This window comes from Schistocerca gregaria, chromosome 3 (assembly GCF_023897955.1).
Source record: "Schistocerca gregaria isolate iqSchGreg1 chromosome 3, iqSchGreg1.2, whole genome shotgun sequence".
NCBI lineage: Eukaryota > Metazoa > Arthropoda > Insecta > Orthoptera > Acrididae > Schistocerca > Schistocerca gregaria.
In genome coordinates, this window is record NC_064922.1 from 619,355,677 (window position 1) to 619,380,190 (window position 24,514).

Here is a 24,514-nt window from a genome sequence, read left to right on the forward strand (position 1 = left end):
TAGGTGCAAGAAATTGGTCACTATGAAAGCCTTCAGAAAAATGCATGTAGTTCCAGTATCTTATTTACTTCTCCACTTAAAATATTTGGTGCCATTTCATGTAGATTTAAAATGTTTAGGTGGTAAGCTTCTATCAACAGTCATGGTTTGGTGAACATTGAATTTCTCTCTGAGTGGCCACTACAACCTCCTCCTCCTTCCCCTCACCTTCCGATGCAGTTCTGAAGTGTCACTGTCTCTCTAGAATGTCAATATTCCCTCTTAAGCAAAAATGTTTGATGGCCACATGGACTATAACAACTTGCTACGATCCTAGGAATGTGTATCTGAATTTGTCCCATATGACTTCATAAAGCCTCCAACCACTGTATCAGTACTCTAGAACACAGTTTCACAGTAGACACACCCCTTGAATAGATTGTGAGTACAAGTCTTTGAGCAGCAAGTACTGTACCCCCTTCATCATCACAGGAAATAGGGTTGAGAACCTTGTGGATAACTGTGCTTGGAGAAATATAGACTATCTGCATAATCACTGTCACTTTACTTCCAGTCACTTTACTTCCAGCTGCAGATCAATGTGAACTGGGTACTGGAAGATTTTTGATTTCCTCTTTAAGTTGTGCTATGGACCCTAATTTTTTTCCCCAACATGACTGGCTTTCCGTGTTAAGAATTTCACACCCAGCTACACTTTCAAAGACTGATAAGGAATATGAAATGAATTCTTTACAAAGGTTTTGTAAGCTGGCTCTGAATTTTGTCTGCCACAACCTGTGTGGAGTGCATGACTGGCATTTGATAACAGCAACAACGGAAATTATTCTAACTGAAGAGAACATAGATGTTCAGCAGCAACTATCTAATATTCTTTTATTAAATCACCATCCATGAAAGGACACAATGACTTTGCTGAAAATAGCACAATTTTGCAGCTCATCTGAATGGCACATGCACTAGATTTTTCTTCCTCTTTTTCTTCATCTTCAGAGAACTTCTTTTTGAGTTTTACAACCTCTTGTACATGCTCAGGGCTCACATTTTACATGTCTGTATTCCTTGTCATGGGAAGACATGTAGTGCCTTTGTAAATTGAACTTCCTAACAGTATTCAGCATCTTACAACTGAGGGGGTTGGGGTTGGGTTGTTTGGGGAAGGAGACCAGACAGCGAGGTCATCGATCTCATCAGATTAGGGAAGGACGGGAAAGGAAGTCGGCTGTGCCCTTTCAAAGGAACCATCCCGGCATTTGCCTGGAGCGATTTAGGGAAATCACGGAAAACCTCAATCAGGAAGGCCGGATGTGGGATTGAACCGTCGTTGTCCTGAATGCGGGTCCAGCGTTTAACCACTGCGCCACCTCGCTCGGTCTCTTACAACTGACTTAACATTTTGAAAACCCATCTCTTTATGTAAAATAAGATTCCTTGTACTGTCAACTGAAGTGTGACAACATTGTCAGTGTTACACAATGCCGACTTGCTACTGCTGTTATTAGATGGTGCAGCTGTCAAAACTGACCCTCCCTTTTACGCAGCAGGCACCTCTCCTGTGTTGTCTCGAGCACATGATGTGCACGGATTTCTCTCACTTTGCATCACACCACAACTACTCTGCTCGTGAGCAAGAGCAGGTGCAAATTCTCAAGCTCAAAATCAGTGGTTGTTAAGCCCTGCTCTAAAATTTGTCACACTACTATCTTGTATGTGACTTCCTTTACAGATGCATTGCATTTTCCCAGAATGCTTCCAACAACCTGTCTTCAATACACTTTTCTTAATCCTGAATTTAAGTGATCATCCCACTTCATATTGCTTCTTAGTATTAGCCCCAAATACTTATACAATCTGACTTGCCTCAAACTGCTCACCACTAATCTTGTAATCAGATGCTATTAGGTTTTTATCTACATTTTATTAGAGATACCATTCATTACACCAACTGGAAATTTTGTTCTAGTCTTTTCGAAATTCCTTATCATCAGCGCGAGACAATGCTTTCCTGTACACAACAGCACTGTCAGTGAACAATCATACAGTACTGCTGATCCTATCTGATATAACATTAATTATATTGAGAACATTATAGCCCCTATTATGCTTTGTTCATACACACCCAATTCCTGCCTCCAGTATCAATTCCTCTGAACTGTGCAGACGGGAACCGTCCTTGCAACACATCATTCAGTCCCAAAATTTGTCCTGGCCTCGACATCTTTCAACTCATGTGTGACACTCACTTCCACCCCTGTGTGCATGCTCAACTTTCTCCTCCCCACCTTAACTTCATTAACCTACAGCCACACCATTCTCTCTGCAGTCTTCCTTTGTTCTATCCCCTCTCTCACTCAACTCAGTCCACCGTTTGAAACTACACCACATGAAATACCTACTACCTGTGCTGGGGCTGGCTTCCTAATACCACATTCCTATCTTGTCCCCTTGCCGCACTTCTCCTTCCTGTCCCTTGCATACTTCTTGTTCCTTTCATCCATTCCACTTGGTATATCTCTTCCTGATCAGTCCAGCCAAGGAGCTGCAAAGCCATGAATGTGTACGCTTGTGTCATCCATTCCAGTATCCCCCCTCCCCTTTTCTCTCTCTCACCAGCCCAGCCCAGCCAAGCTTCAAAGCCATGAATATGTGTGCTAGTGTTTGTTGGAGTGTTAGTGCCTGAGGAAGGACGGTCTCGGAAAGCTTAGCAATAATTTCAGGCTTGAAACTTTTGGGCAGATGAAAACTATGTGCTGGATTGGGATTTGAACCTGGGACCTCCATCTTCTGAAGACAAGTGCTCTACCAACTGAGCTACTCAAGCATGACAAGCCTGTCCTCACATCTACACTTCCACCAGTAACTCATCTCCTACCTTCCAAAACTCACAGAAGTTCTCCTCCAAAACTTGCATTCCTGGAAGAAAGAGTACTGCAGAGACAGAGCTTAGGATTTTTTCATTCTGCAGCAGAGTGTGCACTGATATGAAACTTCCTGGCTGATTAAAACTCAGTCTGGACTGCCCATTGCTTCAACTTTCAGGTGAGTACTTATCTTTACTCCGTCAAGTATTCAGACACTTCATATTCATGTTTGTGTAACATTTCATTAGAGTCACAGTAATTCAGCATCAGATCTGCTGCATCATTTAATTTAATTTTTCTTTTTTGTCATTATTAGTTTTTAATTGAGGATAAGTCTGCCCCTGGTAGCTGAGCAGTCAGCACAACGGAATGTCAATCCTAAGGGCCTGGATTTGATTCCTGGCTGGTTAGGAGATTTGCTCTGCTCAGGGACTGGGTTTTCTGTTGTCCTAATCATCATCATTTCATCCCCATTGATGTGCTAGTCACCGAAGTGGCGTCAAATCGAAAGACTTGCACCCGGAACGGTCTACCCAAAGGGAGGCCCTAGTCACACGACATTTTAATTGAGGATAGATAGCATCTGACAAATAGTTTTGTTGCAACAGGGTCAAATCCATGATAAACTTTTTTAAAACATTAAGTCTCCTGCATCACATGTTATTTATTTCCATTTCATTTTTATTTTGCATACTAAAACATTTCAGCAGTAGCTATCAGAATAAAAAAGAGCATGTGCAGTGTTTATATGGTTTATTGCATATGTTTTGGTTTACAATCATAGTCATGGGCAGTTTAAACAAAAAGCAAATACTATCTATGTAAGTACAAGTAAAAATATTAAGTTGTCAGTAGCTAAAAACCTCATACACTGTCCACTCACATTAATCTGACCACCTGTCAAAAGCCTGAATATCCACCTTTTGACAGCTATGAGATGTGCAGGAAGGGTGTCAATGAATTTCTGGAGGGTACTGACAGGGGTGTGGAGCCATGGTGGCTAGTGCCATGGCCAAATGTGCTAGATTTCTCAGATAAGGATCCATGGTGCAAACAGCCCAATTGAAGTGGTTCATGGAGTCAACTGGGTTTAAATCCAGTGAGCTTGGTGGCCAGGCAAGTACAGTAAACTCACTGGTGCTCTTTGAACCACACATGTACAATTTGAACTGTGTGACACATTGCACTGACTTGCTGGTAGATGCCATCGTGCTGAGGGTGGAGGGAGGGAGGGGGGGGGGGGGGGAGGGGCATGCACATAGTGGTGGACATAGCACCAAGGTTAGACACATACTTGTGGTGATCCACTGTGCCTTTCAGTATGACTACACCACCCTGGGAATGCCACGGAAACATTCCGAGACCATAATGCTTCATCCTCCGGCCTGGACCCTTCCAATGATTGTTGCAGGGTGTTTGCCTCTGGACATTTCACACAGATGGAGCACAAAATGTGATCCATCTGAAAAGGCCATCTGTCACTACTCTGTGAACATCTAGTTGCAGTACTGGCTTGTGAATTCCAGCCTTCACCACCAGTGAACAGCAGTCAGTGCATGAAACAGGCACTTGCTGTGGAGTCTCATATGGAGCGATGTTTGCTGATCAGTCATTGAGGAGACAAAGTTGGTAGCCCTTTGGTTCATCTGAGTAGTCAGTTGCTCAATAGCTGGGTGTCTATTCACTCTTACACATCTCTGCAGCCGTTGTTCACCCCTGTCATCTATGGGCCGTGGTGCACCACAGTTGTCTCAGTGCCAGTTTTGGATAGCACAATTTTGCCATTAATGATATAATCATGGCACCACATGAACTGTAAACTAATGGTTTAAATTGTCTGTTACTGTAGTTAAAACTGACTGCAAGAAAAAAAATTGACGCTAGACATCTGTCATCTATGGCCCGTGGTGCACCACAGTTGTCTCAGTGCCAGTTTTGGATAGCACAATTTTGCCATTAATGATATAATCATGGCACCACATGAACTGTAAACTAATGGTTTAAATTGTCTGTTACTGTAGTTAAAACTGACTGCAAGAAAAAAAATTGACGCTAGACATCTTCACAGGACAGCACAGTATTTTCTTTCCCGCAGCTCATGTTAACAGAAAATCCGTACACTGTATAAAGAAAAAGAGAGAGAGAACCTATGTCTGTCTGAAAAGTTATTAGTGCATTGAGTAAAAATATGAAGTAAATCAGTCAAGACCATTTCAAGACTTTTGCTAGCAATGTTTCTCTTTTATATATAATATATGTATTTACAGATATAGTAAAAATATGCAGCCTCTATCCATCTGAATCTTTACTACAGTAACACGAGAACCTGTGAAGTAAACTGGTAAAGAACCTTTCAAGATTTTTGCTAACTTCTCCTTTATATACACACACATCAAAAAAAGTTTTGCATCATCCCAGTTCCCAGAACTCCTGAAGATAGATGTTGACTGTGGTTATTGTATCACAGACACAGTCCGTTTGACTGTTCAGAGATGTCACTAAACTCACCCAAAGATGTAAATCATGCGTGAGCAGCGACCATTAGATAGAGGGGGTCCGACAACTGACCAGTTCCAGTCATTCCACCAGGAAGGAGGTACACGACTCATGTTGTCTATAGTTCAGCCATGCCTAGACGGTCAATACCAGGGTTCGATCGCATTCACATTGCTACTTTGTGTCAGGAAGGGCTCTCTACAAGGTAAGTGTCCAGGCATTGTGGAGTGAATCAAAGTGATGTCGTTCGAACATGGAGGAGACACAGAGAGACCGGAACTATCGATGACATGCCTCATGCAGGCCGCCCAAGGGCTACTACTGCAGTGGGTAGCCGCTATCTACAGATTATAGCTCAGAAGAGCCCTGAGTGCAACGCCAACATGTAGAATAATGCTTTTCGTGCAGCCACAGGACATTGTGTTATGACTCAAACTATGCGATTACAGTGCAGTACAGATGGTCCCAACAAGATGCAGAATGGACCCCTTGGGATTGGCATCACATTCTCTTCACTGATAAGTGTCGCATATGCCTTCAACCAGACAATCATCTGAGACATGTTTGGTGACAACCCAGTCAGGTTGAACGCCTTAGACACACTGTCCAGCAAGTGCAGCAAGGTGGAGGTTCCCTGCTGTTTTGGGGTGCCATTATGTGAGGCCGATGTACGCAACTGGTGGTCATGGAAGGCGCCATAGTGGCTGTACAATATGTGAATGTCATCCTCCGACCGATAGTGCAAACCATATTGGCAACGTATTGGCGAGGCATTTATCTTCATGGACAACAATTCATGCCCCCATCGTGCACATCTTGTGAATGACTTCCTTCAGGATAACAACATCGATCGACTAGAGTGGCCAACATGTTCTCCAGACATGAACACTATCAAATATTCCTGGGATACATTGAAAAGGGCTGTTAATGGATGACATGACCCACCAACCACTCTGAGGGATCTAACTGAATCGCCAACGAGGAGTGGGACAATCTGGATTAACAGTGTGTCGATGAACTTGTGGATAGTATGCCACAATGAATACAGGCATGCATCAATGAAACATGCATCAATGAAAGAGGACATGCTACTAGGTATTAGAGGTACCAGTGGGTACAGCAATCTGGACCACCACCTCTGAAGGTCTCACTGTAGGTGGTACAAGATGCAATGTGTGGTTTCAATAAAAAGGGTGGTAATGACGTTTTTGTTGATCTCTACTCCAATTTTCTGTACAGGTTCCAGAACTATCGGAACCGAGGTGATGCAAAACTCTTTTTGATGTATGTATTACATACATATTTATATATGTTGAGTGCACCACTAATCACCCATTATTACCTTGGAGTGGAAAAATTGAACCATATCCTTTGCCCAGGGTTTTATTATCTCTTGTCCTGCCCTGAAGTGAGAGACATCCTACCTAAGATCCTTTACATTCCTCCTAACGTGGTGTTCTGTTACCCATCCAATCTAAACAACATCTTAGTCCATCCCTTTGCCATGCCCTTCTCAAACCCTTGCCACAGGTATCATACCATGAACCTCTAGCCTGGTTCAAAGACCATGTGAGTGGAAAAAAGCACAGATGACTCCTGTATATAAAAATGGAAAAAGAACAAACCCACAAAATTACAGACCAATATCCCTATAATGGTTTGCTGCAGAATCCTTGAACATATTCTCAGTTCAAATGTAATAAATTTTCTTGATACTGAGAAGCTTTTGTTCATGAATCAGCATGTTTTTGCAAAACTCATTTTACCTTCTCTCACATGACAGACTTTGAACTATGAATGAAATAGGGAGATTCCATATTTCCAAGATTTCTGAAAAGCATTTGACACAGTGTCCCACTGCAGACTGTTAACGATGGTACAAGCATGTGGAATTGGTTCCCAGATACGTGAGTGGCTCAAAGACTTCTTAAGTAATAGAACACAGTATGTTGTCCTTGATGGTGAACATACATCAGAGACAAGGCTACCATCAGGAGAACCCAATGGAAGTGTGATAGGACCACTATTATTTTCCATGACACAGAAATGACCTTGGAAGCACAGTGAGCACCAATGTTTTGTCTGCTAATGATACTGTGCTGTATGGTAAGGGCTTAATGCTGAGTGACTGTAGGAGGATGTAGCAATGATCAACAGCATGAGGATGTAGAAGGCAACAGAAACCACTCCATTAAAAACATGTAATGTATGCCCATTAGACATGTGGCCTGTAACTGAAAAAATGTCACGATCTCTCAATTGGCAAATGATTTCGGAGCAGTTCCCCATTTGGATTTTTTTAGGGAGAAGTGCCAAGGGGGAGGTGACCATGAGAAAAAAGTGAATTACCAACAGAAGGATAACTTTTTACGGGTCAGGGTATGGAATGAAAGGAGTTTGAATGTGGTAGGAAGTTAGACAATCTGAAAAGGTTAATGCTAAGTCTCAATCTAAATGTAATGGGGGTCAGTGAAGTGAAATGGAAAGAAGAAAAGGATTTCTGGTCAGACGTATAAATTAATACCAACAGCAGATAAAATGGTATAACAGAAATAGAATTTGTTATGGATAGGAAAGTAGGGCAGAGTGTCAGCTACTTGCAAACAGTTCAGTGATAGGGTTGTTCTCATTAGAATGGGGGACTGGAATGCAGTTGCAAAGAAAGGAGTAGAAAGGGTTGCAGGGGAATATGGGCTCGGTAGTAGAAATGAAGAGAGGAGAAAGACTATTTGAGTTCTGCAGTAAATTTCAGGTAGTAGTAGTGATACTCTGTTCAATAATCACAAGAGGAGGAGGTATACTTGGAAAAGGCCAGGAGATATGGAAAGATTTCAGTTAGATTACATCATTGTCAGACAGAGATACTGAAATCAGATACCGGATTGTAAGATGCACCCAAGAGCAGATATAGGCTCAGACCACAATTACATAATGATAAAGAGTGGACTGAAGTTTAAGAGACTAGTCAGGAAGAAACACTGCGCAAAGAAATGGGATATGGAAGTACTAAGGAATTGAGAGACACTAAGTACTCTGAAGCTACAGATACTGTGATAATGAATAGCTCAGTAAGCAGTTCAGTTGAAGAGGAACGGACATTTCTAAAACTGGCAACCACAGGAGTTGGAAAGAAGTACAAGCACTTAGGAGCAAAATAAACAGGAAGTGCAGGGAACCTAAGGTGAAAAGGTTAAATGAAAAATGTGAAGAAATTGAAAAAGAAATGCTTGCCAGCAGTATTGACTCAACATGCAGAAAAGTAAAAAAAAATGTTTGACGAAATTGAAAGCAAGGGTGTTAACATACGAGTGCAATTGGAATTCCATTTTAAATATAGATGAGAGAGCAATAGTTGGAAGCAGTACAATGAAGGCTGTATGAGGGGGACTTGTCTTATAGTGTCATAGAAGAAGAAGCAGGCATCAATAGGAAAAAGATAAGGGATCCAGTACTGGGATCAGAATTTAAGAGAGTTTTGGAAGACTTAAGATCGAATAAGGCAGAAGGTACAGATAGCATTCCATCCGAATTTTTAACATTCCATCCAAATTTCTAAAACCACTGGGGGGGGGGGGGGGGGGGGGGGGAGTGGCAACAAAACGACTTCTCATGTTGGTGTGTAAAATGTATTAGACTTGTGATACCATCAGACTTCCGGAAAATCATCATCCATACAGTTCCAAAGATTGCAAGTATCAGTGGTGTTCAACATCTGAAACCGTTAAAACTGACCACAGCTCCAGGCCCCTATAGCAAACCTGTCAGATTCTATACTGAATTTTCAGCTGAGTTAGCCCCTATTCTCACTATAATCTATTGCAGAGCCCTCTAACAAAAATGTCCAGTTCTTGGAAAAAGCTACAAGTAGAGTAGTAGAAGTGATCCACAAAATACCATCCAGTATCCTTGACATCAATTTGTTGCAGAATCTTACCACATATGATGGGCTCAAACATATTGAGGTTTCTTGAACAGAATGACCTCCTCAATGTCAACCAGCATGGTTTTCAAAAACATAAATCATGTGAAAGCCAACTCTCCCTTTTCTCGCATGACCAACTGAAAGCTTTAGATAAAGGCAACAAGGAAGATGCAGTACATCTTGATTTCCGAAAAGCATTTAAGTCAGTACTGCACCTACATTTATTGTCAAAAGTATAGTCGTATAGAGCATCATGTGAAATTTGCGACTGGACTGAGGACTCTTTGGTGGGGAGGACACAGCATGTTATCTTGGATGGAAAGTCATCGTCAGATGTAGAAGTAACTTCAGGTGTACCCCAGGGAATTGTGTTGGGACCTTTTCACTTTGTGTTGCATACTAATGAACTTGCAAACCATATTAATAGTAAAATCAGGCGATTTGCAGATGATGAAACTACCTAGAGAGAAGCTGCATAAATATTCAGTCAGATATAGATAAGATTTCAACATGGTGCAGAGATCGGCAACTTGCTCTAAATGTTCAGAAATGCAAAATTTTGCAAGAATTTTTAACATGTTGCAGCCCTGTCAGCAACTGTGTTAAATTAATATGTCAAAAATCCACCTCAGTTGCAAAATGTTACTGGTCTTTACCCAGGTTTCAGCTAGAGTAATCTAGCCTTCTTCAGAAGCATAAAACAAACTAATACATGACAGAATAAGGCACGGTCAAACATAAGCTAAAGTACCATGGTACCATGTCAAGCTACGTTATTTGGTTCAGGAACAGTCCCGGCCCCACTTTGTGGAAAGCTGTTGGTTAGCCGCAGTCGCTAGGTTGGAACTGACTGTGGCATGTGGATATATACCGAGCAAGATGGCAGATCACGCACATACGTGCACGGAAAATCAAAGGTGCCTGCCATTGGTTGTCTTTATGATATTTACTGGGAAATTACCTATAATGTTAAACCATAATTTGTGAGAGAACAAGGCACTAAGTAGATAGAATCCCAATGAGCATTAACTGCAAAACAAGATCTTATTAACTGATAAGAAATTTACTTAGGCATTAAGTTCAGCTTGCTAAATTAAAAAACCACATATGATCTCCTCTATATTGTATGGTTTCGCATGATCTTGTGAGGGGATGAACAGGGTAACACGAGAACTTCTGAGGGTTAGGAGAAGGTGGAAATAAAATAATTTCCACTATACATGGAGTAATGCATCAACTTGAATATAGACGACTTTTGCAGTACAGATGGTCAACGTTAACCCATTCAGTGAATGATTAGTTCACAACTAACAGTTAACAAAAGTACGTAACTAGAGAATCACACTAACTTTCGTGCCTTGTCACTAACTTTACACACCCAATCAATCATAAATGTGTAGCAATGTAGTGCCGGAACATAACATCATTAGTAAAATTTTACATTAACAAATTGACACATTACTCCATGTATAATGGAAATTATTTTATTTCCACCTTCTCCTAACCCTGCGAAGTTCTCGCATTATGGACATATATATCATTGTAATTTCCCAGTACATAATATAAAGACAGCCAATGGCAGGCACCTTTCACTTTCCATGCGTGCATGCGCATGATCCGCCGTCTTGCTTGGTATATATCCGCGTGCCACAGTCTGTTCCAACATAGCGTCTGCGGCTAACGGACCGCTTTCCATGAAGTGGGGCCGGGGCTGTTCCTCAGCCAGGTAACTTAGCTTGACATGGTACCACGGTACTTAAGCTTTTTATGTTTGACTGTGCCTTATTCTGGCATGTATTAGTTTATTTTATGCTTCTGAAGAAGGCCACATTACTCTAGCTGAAACCTGGATAAAGACCAGTAACATTTCACAACTGAGGCAGATTTTTGAATATTAGTAACATTTTGCATTTCAGAAATTAAAAAAATATAGTATCCTATGACCATAATATCAACAAGTCACTGCTGGAATTGGTCAACTCATACAAACACCTGCGTTTTGTTTTGTTCTGCTTTAGGGTGCAAGCACAACTAGGGTCATTCATGTCTATGTCAGAACTGTAGAACACAAAGACGAACAGAGGAGTTCAAAACGACTCAATCTCAATTGACAGAAGAGAAGACTAATAAAAACAGGGACACGGAGAAAGATCTATAAAATTTCCAGAGAGAAGTGGAGGACCAGAACTTAAAATTAAATGACCTTTGCCATATTGCCATGCTGGATAAAAAGAAAAGGTGCTCAACAGCCCATGCATCCTTTGCTTGGACGGCTGATAACTTAGATGACAAACACAAACAAGCACATAAGCAGTTAAAGAAAGGACATTCCATCAGGAAATAGTGGGCTGTCAAAAAATTAGTGCAATGTGCACAAAGTGGTGGGGGAGCATCACCTAACAAATGGCAATGGCTAAAAGACAGTGCCCAATATGAAACCTAGTCAAAACGATCTCCTCACGGCGAGAGAGCCAAGAAGGGGTCATCCAAGCTGCTGGAAAAGGCCTAATAACCCGGAGCTTGTCCCCTTGAAGGGAGGACCACTGATGCCAAAGTGACACCACTGTTGACAGACAGCAACACAGAGATCATTTGAGGGAATGTAAGGACTAGCAGGCTGAGGTACGAGGACTGCAGCCTTGGCAGCAGCATCAGTGGCTTTGTTTCCTGTAAGATCAATATGATCATGAACCCATATGAACATCACAGTGATTTAATCAAGAGTCAGCACGTGACAGCTTTCCTGGACCTGTTGCACTAAGGGATGGATGCTGTACAGCACACAGAGGCTTTGAATGGCACCGAGTGTGTCCGAGCAGATCGCACAATTGAAGAGCCTGTGTCACCAAGTGTACTGCATGGGCTGATAAAGGCTGAAGAGCTCTGCTGTAAATACTGAGCAGTGTTACAGAAGCCAATACCGAAAAACGTTGGTGCCAATGAAGAAGGCACATCTGGCACTATGGTCAGCACGAGAGCCATGACGAGAGTCATGAAACTGAAGGCAATAGTGCAAGGCTGGAGCAGTGTCCTTAGGAAGTGAATGAAAGCCAAGGTGAACATGGGCTGCCTTGTGGAGCCAAGGTGTAGAAGAATTTACACCCACCAGAAAAGCTGCAGGTAGCGTGAAGTTAAGCTGCAGAAACAAGAGCGAAAAGCGAACTCCAGGAGGTAACAGAGAAGAGGGATGCACCCCACACTGGCAATCAAAGGAGTCACTGAAGGAGGAGACATAGGATGGGTGGCCACACATGGGACATAAACAGTATGCATATCTGCTGAGGTGACAGTCACAGCGGTAGGACAGTGGTAGTTCAGCAGCTTCTACATACAACTCTCAACCGGGCTAGTGTACAACGGACCAGTGCCAAATGGATGCCACAATGGTAGATAGTATGGAGATGGCATAAGAGGGACGGATAAGCAGATGCATAAACGAAACAGCCATAGTCTATTTTCAAATGGACAAGGGACCTGTACACATGGAGGAGGAATGTTTGGTCTGCTCCCCAGGAAGTACCACTGAGGATGCATAGAACACTGATTGATTGATTAATTGAGAGGGGTTATGGGACCAAATGGCAAGGCCATCAGTCTCACAATTCCGAAGTGAGTGACAGAAGAAAGAGGGTCTACTAAAAGTGGACAGATCCAGTCAGGGGAGTTAAATTATAAAATAATAACCATGAATTAAACACTTGCAGTAAAGGCATAAAAGGTGAGACCAAATCTAAAAACTGGAAAAAAGGGGGGAGTCATGGGTTCACAGACCGAGTAGACTGTAAAACAAGCCCAAGCCACAGCCAACCTGCCCCTGTTCCAAGACTAAAGTAGAACGTTATACCTACAAATAAAGACCACTTTCACAGAGAAACCTGAGGACCAGTTCAACCATCTGTGGATCATCTGATAATATTAAATTTTGAGGAATAAGGAAGACTATACTTAACACGAAGGGCCGAGAGAAGGGGATATGTACCGACTTGACAGAAAACCCTAGGAAGTTCTGGTCTTACGTTAAATCTGTAAGTGGCTCGAAACAGCATATCCAGACACCCCAGGATGATGATGGCATTGAAACAGAGGATGACAGGTGTAAAGCTGAAATACTAAATTCCTTTTTCCAAAGCTGTTTCACAGAGGAAGACCACACTGCAGTTTCTTCTCTAAATCCTCACACAAATGAAAAAATGGCTGACATCAAAATAAGTGTCCAAGGAATAGAAAAGCAACTGGAATCACACAACAGAGGAAAGTCCACTGGACCTGACGGGATAGAAATTCGATTCTACACAGAGTACGCGAAAGAACTTGCCCCCCTTCTAACAGCCGTGTACCGCAAATCTCTAGAGGAACGGAAGGTTCCAAATGGTTGGAAAAGAGCACAGGTAGTCCCAGTCTTCAAGAAGGGTCGTCGAGCAGCTGCGCAAAACTATAGACCTGTATCTCTGACGTCGATCTGTTGTAGAATTTTAAAACACGTTTTTTGTTCGAGTATCATGTCGTTTTTGGAAACCCAGAATCTACTCTGTAGAAATCAACATGGATTCAGGAAACAGTGATCGTGTGAGACCCAACTCGCTTTATTTCTTCATGAGACCCAGAAAATATTAGATACAGGCTCCCAGGTAGATGCTATTTTTCTTGACTTCCGGAATGCGTTCGATACAGTTCCGCACTGTCGCCTGATAAACAAAATAAGAGCCTACGGAATATCAGACCACCTGTGTGGCTGGATTGAAGAGTTTTTAGCAAACAGAACACAGCATGTTGTTATCAGTGGAGAGATGTTTACAAACGTTAAAGTAACCTCTGGTGTGCCACAGGGGAGTGTTATGGAACCATTGCTTTTCACAATATATATAAATGACCTAGTAGATAGTGTCGGAAGTTCCATGCGGCTTTTCGTGGATGATGCTGTAGTATACAGAGAAGTCGCAGCATTAGAAAATTGTAGCGAAATGCAGGAAGATCTGCAGCAGATAGGCACTTGGTGCAGGGAGTGGCAACAGACCCTTAACATAGACAAATGTAATGTATTGCGAATACATAGAAAGAAGGACCCTTTATTGTATGATTATATGATAGCGGAACAAACACTGGTAGCAGTTACTTCTGTAAAATATCTGGGAGTATGCGTGCGGAACGATTTGAAGTGGAATGATCATATAAAATTAATTGTTGGTAAGGCGGGTACCAGGTTGAGATTCATTGGGAGAGTCCTTAGAAAATGTAGTCCATCAACAAAGGAGGTGGCTTACAAAACACTCGTTCGACTTATACTTGAGTATTGCTCATCAGTGTGGGATCTGTACCAGATCGGGTTAACGGAGGAAATAGAGAAGATCCAAAGAAGAGCGGCACGTTTCGTCACAGGGTTATTTGGTAACTGTGATAGCGTTACGGAGATGTTTAACAAACTCAAGGGCAAACTCTGCAAGAGAGACGCTCTGCATCGCAGTGTAGCTTGCTCGCCAGGTTTCGAGAGGGTGCTTTTCTGGATGAGGTATCGAATATATTGCTTCCCCCTACTTATACCTCCCAAGGAGATCACAAATCTAAAATTAGAGAGATTAGAGTGCGCACGGAGGCTTTCAGACAGTTGTTCTTCCCGCGAACAATACGAGACTGGAACAGGAAAGAGAGGTAATGACAGTGGCACATAAAGTGCCCTCTGCCACACACCGTTGGGTGGCTTGCGGAGTATAAATGTAGATGTAGATGTAGATATTCTACCAATATGTGAGATACTGTCAGTCTGGCTCCATAACCACATTGTGTGGGTGTGTCATTACCTAAGAGGAAACAATGGGCGAGCTGGGTGAGATCAATGTGCAAACGGCACAAAACAGTGGACTCCTACCGAGAGAAGCAGAAGGAAGAGTTCCAAACTGCAGTAGACTCCTTGACTGTGTGGAGTTTATTACTATGAGCAGTAGCACTCCAGATGGCATTCCACTTTTTGGCAAAGAGGGATTTTATGTAGATCTGCATGTCTGCAGCTGGAATCGTGTAGCCAAATGGTCAGCCAATTCATTCCCTGGGATGCCCAAACGACCTGGGACCCAGAGAAAGGCGATTGAACAGGTGGCATGCTCAAGGCCAGAGAAGGTCATGGATAGCAGAGACTAAATGGTGATGAGATTAGCATTGGTCGATAACCTACAGGCTGCTCATGAAGTCTGAATAAATTAATACACTGTTGAGAGAAGCCTGAGAAACAAACTGGAGGGCCCTGTGAACGGCTAGACGCTCTGCTGTCATCACACTACATGGTCCAGGTAATAAATGGTGTTCGAAGCCAATAGGAAATGTGAAAGCATATCCCACCTTATCGATTGTCTTAGAACCATCAGTCTAAAAGATGATGGCACCCAGGAACTCTGCAAGGATGGCACATACAAGACGCCAGTAGGAGTAACAGAGACCTTAGGACCCTGAAACAGATTGGTCGTAATCTGTGGCCTAGGCACCATCACACCATAAAAGGCAAGGCAAGGGGGGGGGGGGGGGGGGTACTTATGGGAGGAAAGCCACGGGGTGCAGTCATTGGCAAAGAGTACAGGGTATACAGGATGGTCAGGGAATTGGTGAATGGCGATTGCATAAGTAACAAGGAGTTGGCTCTGTCGGATGTGTAGAGGGGGAATCCCCGCTTCTGTGAGGAGACTATCAACAGGACTAGTGCGAAAGGCACCAACAGCCAGATGCAACCCACAGTGATGGACAGGGTCACGGAGTTTCAAAAGTGGAAGGAGCTGCTGAGCCATAAACTTGACTGCCATAATCTAGTTTGGACAAGACCAGAGCATGATAAAGATGGAGAAGAGTGGAACAGTCTGCACCCCAAGATGTGTGGGCCAGGAGGTAGAGAGGATTAAGCTTCCGCATACATGTAGTCTTCAGGTGGCGAATTTGGAGAAGCCATGTCAGATTGTTATCAAAAATAAGGCCCAAGAAATGGGACTGTGCTACAACATCATGGAGCTGGTTGCTAAATAAAGTTCTGGATCAGGGGGTGCAATTGGTCAATGACAAAAATGCGTAGCCCATGTTTTGGAAGATGACAATTGGAAGCCATGGGAAGCGGCCCACGCAAGGGCCCATCAGATGGAGCCTTGGAGCTGGCACTCAGCAGATGCTACAGAGTGAGAGCTGCAACAGATGCAAAAATCACCGCCGAAAAATGCCGGGGTAACCAGAGGCTCAACAGAGGTCACAAGCCCATTGATGGCAATGAGGAAGAGTGTGATACTTAGCACAGAACCCTGTGGGATACCATTCTTCTGAATCTGAACGGTACTGAGTGAAGCGCCAACTCGAACCAGGAAGAGTCAGTGAGATAAAAACTCATGGATAAAAATCTGAAGGGGACCATGGAAGCCCCAGTCATGGAGGGTAACTAAAATTTAATGGTGCCAAGCCATGTCATATGCCTTATATAGGTCAAAGAAGACCACAACAAGGTATCAGCGGTGAGTACAAGGCTGCCAGATGGTTGATTCCAATCGGAGTAAATGGTCAGTGGGAGATCGCTCTGCCCGGAAGCCACACTGATACGGGGACTAAAGGCCCCAAGATTCAAACAGCCAACATAGTCTAAAGCTGACCATCCTTTCGAGCAGTTTACAAAGTACATTCGTCAGGCTAATTGGACGGTTGCTGTCTAGACACATTGAGTTTTTCCTGGGCTTAAGGATGATAAGGATGAGGATAACTATATTGTCTCGCCATTGTGACAGAAAAGCACCCATGAGACAAATGCAGTTGAAGACCCTGAGGAGCTGTTTCCTCTGGGGGACGTCCAAGTGTTGGATTATCTGGTTGTGGATGGAATCTGGGCCTGGGGCTGTGTCTTGTGAAGAGCTAAGAGCCTGCACCAATTTCCATTCAGTGAAGGGTGTATTATAGGGCTCAACATGGTGCAGGTCGAAACAGAAGGGGGGTGGGGGGGAGGGGCTGTTCAATTATGTGTTTCTGCCAGAGAAAGGCAGTAGGGTAGGAAGACAATGATGATGCCATCAGAAAGTGTGTTGCGAGGTGTTCTGCGAGGACCAATGTATCAGCGAACAGAGCACCTTGGAGGTTCAGACCTTGGACAGTTGACTGTCGATGGCAACCCAGAAGCTACGGAGCTTGGACCAAACCTGTGATGATGAGGCATACGTCCCCAGAGAGGAAACTTGGCGCTCCCAGCATTCCCTTTTACTCTGCTTAATAAGGTAACGAGCCTCAGCATGGAGACACTTAAAATTGAGTAGGTTGGTCTGTGAAGCATGTCGCTTAAATTACTACAATGCCTGCCAGTGATCCTGGACAGCAACTGCGACATCCTTGGTCCGCCATGGTATTGATCAATGACAAGGAGGACCTGTGGACAGATGCATAGCAGTGCCAGCAGCATGAAGAATAGTGGCAGAGATGCCTTGCATGACTACGTCAATGACATTTGAGAGGGAGGTGTCAAAGTTAACAGTAGACATAAATAAAGGCGAACTGGCCCTGCATAATGCTCAACGTGGGGGGCCGTCTGCCTGGCGGCAGCAGGGGAATGGTAAAATCACTGGAAAGTGGTCACTGTCACAAAGGTCTTCATGGGATGACCAATGTAGGGAAGCCACAAGGGCAGGGGTAAAGATAGTGAGGTCAATAGCAGAGAAGTTGCCATGAGATGCACTGAAGGAGGTAGGGGAATCATCATTGATGAGATACAAATCGAGGTCCACGATAAGTTGGTCAATTAGGATACCCCTATGTGTTGAAGGGACACTCTCCCACAGTGGATGGTGGGCACTGAAGTCCCAAAGGAGGAGAAACGGGGGCAGGATTTGCTGTATTAAGGTAGACAGTGCAATGTAAGGAAGTGGCCTACCTAGAGGGAGGTAGACATTAAAAATGATAATTACTGGAATCGTTTGCACTCAAACCACTATCACTCCCAAGTTAGTAAATAAGGGGATCCAGTCACTAATGACATCGTAGTGAACCAAAGTGCAGACCCCTACCAGTTGCTACCCTGGGACCAGTACAGCTCTGACAGAATGCCCGATAACCAAGAAGTGTTGGAGAGTGGTCATCACGGAAATGCGTTTCTTGACGAACAAGAAGTAGAAGCCCAAGAGGAGGTCAGGTCACTGTCAGTAGTCATCACCGACAAGGATGGGATGACATGCATAAATAAGATGTCAGACCAAGGTTGTGATGGGGAAGATGGCACCTCCAGGGCAATCGAGGGGTGCCTTATCTTGGGATTTATGTTTCTTCTTCTTCTCTTTCCGAGGTGGAGTGGGTAGGGCACAGGGGGAGTATAGGCTTCCGCAAGATCTGGAACTAAAAGAAAGTGGGGGACCTTAGGGTGGACAGTAGAGCGCCTCGTAGCCGAGTGGTGGTAAGAGACTTCTGGTCTGATAGACACTGGGGAGAGGGGTCGGGGGAGAGAGCCCAATCACTAGCAGCCACCCGGGAATGGGAATGATGCATTCCCCAGTCACTTGTTATGCATCAGATGCATGGGCCGGCCTTTAGGAGTGCACAGGAAGGAAGAATGAAAAAGAGAGGGCTCAAATGCTGAAGCAGAGGAAGAATAGGAGAAGGGGAATGAAGACAGAAAAAAGGAATGAAAAACAGCGGAGAGTACTCTGATACTGACTACCGAAAATGCAGAATACATTTCCAAAAACAGCCCAGACATGTTCCCCAAGGGAGGAGGAAAGGAACAGCAAGAGGATACACATGCAACATGGAAGGAAAAAGAGGCTACAAAGGCTGGGGACCCATGGTAGCCAAGCACAAACCCACCAAAGAGCGGCGAGTCCCCTGCAGGGGAAATACTAACAATTTGTAGGGATATGAAATGGAATGATCACATAGGTTCAGTTGTGAGTAAAACAGTGCTATATTTCAGTTCATTGGAAGAATACTGGGGAAGTGTAATCAGTTTACAAAAGAGGCTGCTTATGAATCACTTGTGCGACCCATCCTACAATATTGCGTAAGTGTGTGGGAGACATACCAGATAGGACTAACAGGGGATATTGAACATGTTCAGAGAAGGGCAGCATGAATGGTCACAGGTTTGTTTAATCCATGGGAGAGTGTCACAGAGATACTGAAGGAGCTGAAATGGCAGACTCTTGAAGACAGACGTAAACTATCCCAAGGAAATCTGTTAAAGTTTCAAGAATCAGATTTAAATGATTATTCTAGGGGCATGTTACAACCCCCTATATCACTCACAGAGAGATTGTGGGCATAAGATTAGAATAATTAATGCATGCACAAAGGCATTCACACCTTCATGCTTCACATGCTCCATATGTGAATGGAATAGGAAAAACACTAATAACTATTACAATGGGACGTACCCTCTGCCATGCACCTCACGGTGGTTTGCAGAGTATAAATGTAGCTGTAGATGTAGATATAGCCAACAAGTGCAATCAGTTATCACACAATCAGCATCACTACTCATGCATCCAAGTTGCTGAAATGAATACTATACAGAAAACCGGAATAGAAAACTGAGGATCGGAGGGTCTGTTACATGACAATCAGTTTGGCTTCAGGAGAGGTAATGGTATTAGATCAGCAGTTCTGACATTGTGGCTGATAATGGAATCAAGACTGAAGAAAAATGAAGACATATTCATAGGATTTGTTGACCTGGGAAAAAAATCAACTATTTAAAATGGTGCAAGATGTTTGACATTCTGAGAACAATAGAGGTAAGACAGCTGACTTAAATTATGCAGAAGAACAATGAGTTAACAGTAATAGTGGAAGGCCAAGAACAAAGTGCCCGGATTAAAAAGGGTGTCAGATAGAGATGTAGTCTTTCACCTCTGCAGTTCAATCTATACATCAAAGAACCAATGGCAGAAATAAAAGAAAACTTCAAGAGTTGGATTAAAATTCAAGGTGAAAGAATATCAATACAAGATTTGCCGAGACACTGCCAGCTTCAATGAAAGTGAAGAAGAATTACAGGATGTATCTGGATGCCCCAAAAAATATATGTTTCTCATATTAGGTGCATTGTGCTGACACCTACTGCCAGCTACTCCATATCAGTGACCTCAGTAGTCATTACATGTAGTGAGAGAGCAGAATTGGGCACTCCATGGAACTCATGGACTTCAAACGTTGTCAGGTGATTGGGGACAATTGCGCCATCTGTCTGTATGCGAGATTTCCACACTCCTAAAAATACCTAGGTCCACTGTTTCTGACCTGGTAGTGAAGTGGAAACATGAACGGACACTTACAGCACAAAAAGTGTACAGGCCGACCTTGTCTGTTGACTGACACAGACCGCCGACAATTGAATGGGGTCATAATGTGTAATAGGCAGACATCTATCCAGACCGTCACACAGGAATTCCAAACTGTATCAAGATCCGCTACAAGAACTATGACAGTTATGGGAGAGGTGAGAAAACTTGGATTTCATGGTCGAGTGGCTGCTCATAAGCCACACATCAAGCCAGTAAATGCTAAAAAACACCTCGCTTGGTGTAAGGAGTGTAAACATCGGACGAATGAACAGTGGAAAAACATTGTGCACAGTGACGAACTACAGTACACAATGTGGCAATCCGATGGCAGGGTGTGGGTATGCCTAAAGCCCAGTGAACATCATCTGCTAGCATGTGTAGTGCCAACAATAAAATTTAGAGGTGATGGTGTGGTCGTATTTTTCATGGAGCGGGCTTTCACCCCTTGTTGTTTTGCATGGCACTATCAACACAGGCCTACATTGATGTTTTAAGCACCTTCTTGCTTCCCACTGGTGAAGACCAATTCGGGGTGGCGATTGCATCTTTCAGTATGATTAAACACCTGTTCATAATGCACAGCCTGTAGCGGAGGGTTACACGACAAAACATCCCTGTAATGGACTGCTCTGCACAGAGGCCTAATGTGGGTCCTATAGAACACATTTGTGATGTTTTGGAATGCCGACTTCGTGCCAGGTCTCACTGACTGACATCGATACCTCTCCTCTGTGCAACACTCTGTGAAGATTGGGCTGCCATTCCCCAAGAAACCTTGCAGCACTTGATTGAACATATGCCTGCGAGAGGGGAAGCTGTCATCGACGCTAAGTGTGGGCCAACACCATATTGAGTTCCAACAATACCAATGGAGGGCGCCACAAACTTTTAAGTTATTTTCAGCCAGGTGTCCGTATACTTTGGATTACATAGCATATATTTGGAGCATAGTATTGTATGGTAGTGAACCATGGACTTTTGGGAAAAGCAGAACAGAAGAGAATTGAAGCACATCTCCCAAAGAAGTAGCATCCATCAGAAAATCCTTTAAAATCTTAGTATTCTAGTGGTTATGTGACATGTCAACAAAGTTAATCAAAGAATGGTCATGGGAGTTGAGTTCTATGTTTATTTGTGTAATCCTGTCATGAAAAGGGTAGTTGCTATTCATAATATCATGGAAATGCTGAGTTGCAGATAGGCAAAACAAAAAGACTGTCAGAAAATGAGCTTTCGCCCAACAAGGCCTTCTTCAGAGACAGAAACACACAAACACACACACACACACACACACACACACATGCGCGCGTGACTGTGTGTGTGTGTGTGTGTGTGTGTGTGTGTGTGTGTGTGTGTGTGTGTGTGTGTGTGTTTTGTACATTTTATCTCCGACAACGCTCTTGTTGGCTGAAAGAGCATTTTCTCACAGTCTTTGCAACTCAGCACATCTCCACTAAATGGTTGCATTTTCCACTGTTATATTTGTGTAATCTATCTCTTGTCAGTGGAACATTTCCAAACTGGCTGAAAATGCTGAAGTTAATCCTCTTTACAAGGAGGATAAAGAGATACCATCAAACTATTGGCCAACAAGTCACAGTCTGGGTTCCTTAACGGTTCCGATACAGAGAAAGCTATTTACACATACAGTAAGAATGTACTTCATTAGATAACAAATTAGAGGCTTCTGGCATTTTCTGTGACCTGTCAAAAGCCTTTGACTGTGTGCATCATAGCAGTCTCTTTATGTAAATTACAATATTATTATATCACTGACAGTGCTGGGAAATGATTCAACTCTTACCTAACTAACAGGAAACAAAGGGATTCATTGGGAAATACCTGTGCAGCAAGCTGTCAGTCTTCATCTGACTGGGAATTAATTACATGTTGTGTTCCTCAAGGTTCCATCTTGGATCTGTTTCTTTTCCTTGAGTACATTAATCACCTCTCAACTGCTACATTGCCAGATGCTAAATTTGTTTTGTGCGCAGATGACACAAACATTGCAAGAAGTAGTAAGTCAAGTACATATTCAAAAATTACTGCTAATCAAATTTTCACTGCACTGATAAATGGTTTACAGATAATTCATTGTCACTAAACTTTGAAAAGACACACTATATGCAGTTCAGAATCTGTAAGGGATTTTCTTCCAGCATGCGTATAACATATGAAAACATGCAGATTGAGGAGACTGAAAGTGTTAAATTTCTGGGGTTACAACTCAATAATAAATTCAGTTGGGAAGAGCATACCACAGAACTGCTGCAGCACCTAAAGAAGCCTGTTCTTGCTGTGAGAATGATGTCAGACATCAGAGATTTAAATGTAAAAAAACTGAATACTTTGCTTAGATTCATTCTATTATGTCACAAGGGATCATATTCTGTGGTAACTTGTCAAACAGAGCAAAAGTTTTTAACATGCAAAAGTGTGTAATAAGACTCATTTGTGGTGTAAATTCAAGATCATCACGAAGAAACCTGTTCAAGGAACTTTGTACTCTTCTCGTTATATTTATTCCATAATTATGAAATTCGTTGCAAGTAGTATCTCTCTATTTCGAACCCCTAGCTCAATACATAGTACCAATACTAGGAATAAGAGCAATCTATGTAAAGACCTAAAATCACTTACTTTGGTCCAAAAAGGGTTCCAATAGTCAGAAACACATATTTTCAATAAATTGACAGAAACCATTAAAACTTGGTTTTAGATAAAGCACAGTGTACATGGAGCCTGAAAGACTTTGATAGGCAGCTCTCCTGCTCTCTAGATGAATATCTTAACAGGGACTGTTAAGACCAGTTTCAGTAAAAATGTCTGTTAGCTATTTCAGTTTTGGTAGTACTTAGCCACAACAGTCAAGACTAGGTATTTTGTGAAAGATACATTTATTAAAGGTGCCTAACTATGCTTCATTCTGATGCAAATGATCAGGGTAGTGAGTATATTTCATGTTTTTTATGTTATACTTTCTGACTTGTTCCACACCCACAAGACTCATATGGAATGAAAACTAAATCTAATCTGAGATGTTGTGCTACAGAAGAATGTTGAAAATTAGGTGGACTGTTAAGCTAAGGAATGAGGAGTTCTTCACAGTATTGAGAATAAAAGGAATACATGGGAAAAAGCCAACATGGAGAAGGCACAGGATTGTAGGACACCTGCTAAGAGATGAGGGACTAACTTCCCTTGTATTAGAGGCAGCTGTAGTACGTAAAAACTGTAGAGGAAGACTGAAATACATCCAGCAAATAATAGAGGGTATAGGTTGCAAGTGTTCTGCTACAGGAGAGAAATCTGTGACAGACAGCATGAAAGTGACAGACAGCATGAAACTGATCAGAAGATAGAAGATTGACAAGAGAGAGAGAGAGAGAGAGAGAGAGAGAGAGAGAGAGAGAGAGGGAGAGAGAGAGGGAGAGAGAGGATATAAGGTGACTTGGTATGATGAATGGTAGTTAGCTCTAAATTTAGTAGATAGCAATCTTATTTTCAAGGAACCCCATTGAGAAATTTATAGAACCGGCATTTGAAGTTGATTGCAGAACAATCCTACTGCTGTGAACATACATTTCATGAAGATAAGAGGCAAGAAATTAGGCATACAGGCAGTCACTTTTCCCCTCACTCTATTTCTAAGTGGAACAGGAAAGGAAACGACTAGTAGTAATAGTAGTAGTAGTAGTAGTAGTAGTAGTAGTAGTAGTAGTAGTACAGGGTACCCTCTACCACACACCATATAGCAGCTTTGCAGAATATGTACAGGGACTTAGATGTAGATGTTCTTGTGGCAGACCAAGGTGCGTGACCTACCCAATCCACCCACCCAGTACCTCCTAATCCAGTGCTGTCACAGGCTTATCCTACCCCGTCAGAGGCCAGGCCACCTGTGAAAGTGCCACTTCACATACCAACTCTGCTGTGAACACTGCATAGCTATTTATGTTGGTATG

General features: G+C 42.8%; 1 protein-coding gene across 2 annotated transcripts in view; it reads right to left on the reverse strand.

The window, feature by feature from the left end:
* The window catches only part of LOC126355205 (RING finger protein 145-like), a 223,447-nt gene that overhangs the window by 25,895 nt on the left and 173,038 nt on the right, over nt 1-24,514 (reverse strand). The gene's annotated exons all lie outside the window — the stretch shown is intronic.